A 3,790-nucleotide genomic window follows, 5' to 3' on the forward strand; every position below is an offset into this window, starting at 1 on the left:
GACATTAAATAAATTATAAATTGAATGAAGCTGTGGTTTATCTAAAAACTAGTAAAATCTGCCCCCCCAAATTATGTAGTATTTTTATTAACAACCTCCTGATGCATTTCAGCAATGCTCCTTTTCCTACGATTTTTGGCTACATACCTTTTTTAATCACTTCTTCCTATAAATATTTTGTATTATTTTCCATAGTGAGAATAAAAGTTAATTCTGGGGGGGAGGGGTTCACTTAATTAAAATTTGGGGTTCTTCAATATTAATAACTTAGAATAAATTTCAACTTCTCAACTCATTGTTAATATAAATTTTTAAGACTCTATCAAATTTGGAGAAATCTCTATCAAGTTTCATACACGAGCTGTAAAATTTGGGAAATTTTTCCACATACTACCTTCTGGCTTCATATATCTCAAATCTCGTTTCTCCTCCACTACCTACATACTTTCAGTGGTAGGCTCTGTAGAAAAACATTCTTAAATGTGTTCTTAGGGGTGTTGAAAGTTGAGTGAAAAAGGCACAGTAGCCAGTGGGAATATCTCTGGAAGCTCTTCCTACTCCAGGACAGCTATTAATAGCTTACCTATTCAGGGAAGTGACTGCAAACCATGTAAGTAAATCTCACAGAACCCAAGCAAAAAATATCCATAAGTCAACTTTCCTTTAGCCCAATCCCCAAATCCCCATGGCCACTCCAAAGGTGGTAGGTGAGGGGAACACAAGAGATCAGAGTAGAGAGAGACAAGAGTCTTAACTGATTATAGTTAATGTATATTTTTGCAAATTTTATAAACCACACCACCACGTGAATCCATTTTTGACCTTAATCCTTTCCAAAGCCTTAGGAGGGACCTGGGTAAGTGACAGGCCCTTAGATCCAGCTGCCCTTACTTCACAGTAAAGCCGCCTCTGGGCTCCCTAGCTTTTTAAGCCCTCAGTCTGCCACCAATAATCAGTGAAAAGACATGCATGAGCTCTTTAAGAACTTCAGTCTCCCACCAGCCCTCCACAGTCACAGTCCTGGAGGCTGTCAAACACGTCTCAGAGAGTGGACACAGAATACTACCTAGTCGCCACAGACATCAGACACCAGGTTGGGGGGGTTCGCATATATTCGTTCATTTACTTCTCACAGCAACACTGAGGGGCACCACGTGCCCCACGTCCAGACTGGGAAACAGGTTCCGAGTCACTAAGTAGCAGAGCAGGACCCAGGGCAAACTCCCTGAGGCCCCTCCTCTTGCTACATTCAATGGCTGCTTCCTACAGTCTCGATTCCCACCGTGATAAAAGTCATGCATAGATGGTATAGAAAACATTTTAAATATAGAGATGAAGAAGGAATGAAAAAAAAAGTTACCTATAGTCACATTACCTACACACAACCTTAGTTGGATTTTGGTCTATTTCCATGTTTTATGGAACACAGAAATTGAAATTATTGTATTAAATAAACCTATTTCTCCTCACTTTTATTTTTTTTATTTATTTATATATGAAATTTATTGTCAAATTGGTTTCCATACAACACCCAGTGCTCATCCCAAAAGGTGCCCTCCTCAATACCCATCACCCACCCTCTCCTCCCTCCCACCCCCCATCAACCCTCAGTTTGCTCTCAGTTCTCAACAGTCTCTTATGCTTTGGCTCTCTCCCACTCTAACCTCTTTTTTTTTTTTTCCTTCCCCTCCCCCATGGGTTCCTGTTAAGTTTCTCAGGATCCACATAAGAGTGAAACCATATGGTATCTGTCTTTCTCTGTATGGCTTATTTCACTTAGCATCACACTCTCCAGTTCCATCCACGTTGCTACAAAAGGCCATATTTCATTTTTTCTCATTGCCACGTAGTATTCCATAGTGTACATAAACCACAATTTCTTTATCCATTCATCAGTTGATGGACATTTAGGCTCTTTCCATAATTTGGCTATTGTTGAGAGTGCTGCTATGAACATTGGGGTACAAGTGCCCCTATGCATCAGTACTCCTGTGTCCCTTGGATAAATTCCTAGCAGTGCTATTGCTGGGTCATAGGGTAGGTCTATTTTTAATTTTCTGAGGAACCTCCACACTGCTTTCCAGAGCGGCTGCGCCAATTTGCATTCCCACCAACAGTGCAAGAGGGTTCCCGTTTCTCCACATCCTCTCCAGCATCTATAGTCTCCTGATTTGTTCATTTTGGCCACTCTGACTGGCGTGAGGTGATATCTGAGTGTGGTTTTGATTTGTATTTCCCTGATAAGGAGTGACGCTGAACATCTTTTCATGTGCCTTTTGGCCATCCGGATGTCTTCTTTAGAGAAGTGTCTATTCATGTTTTCTGCCCATTTCTTCACTGGGTTATTTGCGTTTCGGGTGTGGAGTTTGGTGAGCTCTTTATAGATTTTGGATACTAGCCCTTTGTCCGATATGTCATTTGCAAAGATCTTTTCCCATTCCGTTGGTTGCCTTTTAGTTTTGTTGGTTGTTTCCTTTGCTGTGCAGAAGCTTTTTATCTTCATAAGGTCCCAGTAATTCACTTTTGCTTTTAATTCCCTTGCCTTTGGGGATGTGTCGAGTAAGAGATTGCTACGGCTGAGGTCAGAGAGGTCTTTTCCTGCTTTCTCCTCTAGGGTTTTGATGGTTTCCTGTCTCACATTCAGGTCCTTTATCCATTTTGAGTTTATTTTTGTGAATGGTGTGAGAAAGTGGTCTAGTTTCAACCTTCTGCATGTTGCTGTCCAGTTCTCCCAGCACCATTTGTTAAAGAGACTGTCTTTTTTCCATTGGATGTTCTTTCCTGCTTTGTCAAAGATGAGTTGGCCATACGTTTGTGGGTCTAGTTCTGGGGTTTCTATTCTATTCCATTGGTCTATGTGTCTGTTTTTGTGCCACTCCTCACTTTTAAAGAAACATATGTTCCTTGTCAAAAATATGAAAAATATTGAAAAGACATTAAAACCATCTGTATTAGTTTCCTAGGGCTCCTATCACAAAATCCAACACAAGGGGTGGCTTACACCAAAGAAATGTATGGTCTCACAGTTTTAAAGGCCAGAAATCCAGAATCCAGCTATTGGTAAGGCTGGTCCCCTCTGAGGGCTGTGAGGGAGAATCAATCCCACGCCTCCCTCCCAGCTTCTGCTGGTTCCCTGGCAGTCTGCGGCATCCCTTGGCTTTGGAAGCATCACACACAGATACCCGTTATGTCCACATGGTGTTCTCCTTGTGTGCAGATCTGCATCCAAATTTCCCTTTCTTAAAAGGACATCAGTCATATTTCAAGGGCGCCTGGGTGACACAGTCAGTTAAGCGTCCAATTCTTGATCTTGGCTCAGGTGATGATCTCACAGTTCATGAGTTCGAGCCCCGCATCAGGCTCTGTGCTGATGGCGCATAGCCTGCTTGGGTCTCTCCTTCTCTCTTCCCTTCTCCCACTTGTGTGCACACTTGAGCTCTCTTCTCTCTCTCTCTCTCTCTCCCTCTCTCTCTCTCTCTCAAAATTAATAAATAAAATTTAAAAAAAAAAGGACATCAGTCCCACCCCCACCTCAGTATGTTCTCATTCTAATTTAACTAATTACATCTGCAAAGATCTTATTTCCATATAAGGTCACATCTGCTGAGGGTTAGGACATCCACATGTGAATTTTAAGGGGAGACAATTCAGCCCATTACACCATCCCCAAACCTATGAGTGAAAGAAAACCAGTGTTGGCCATTTATTATTAGGCAGTTTTTTAAAAGTATGGCCACAAATATTGACGCTGGAAGTGGGATCCACATCCCCTTTCCTTGAGTCTGGGCCA

The sequence above is a fragment of the Herpailurus yagouaroundi genome, unplaced genomic scaffold (assembly GCF_014898765.1).
Source record: "Herpailurus yagouaroundi ecotype Mexico unplaced genomic scaffold, PumYag 198, whole genome shotgun sequence".
NCBI classification, from domain to species: Eukaryota; Metazoa; Chordata; class Mammalia; order Carnivora; family Felidae; genus Herpailurus; species Herpailurus yagouaroundi.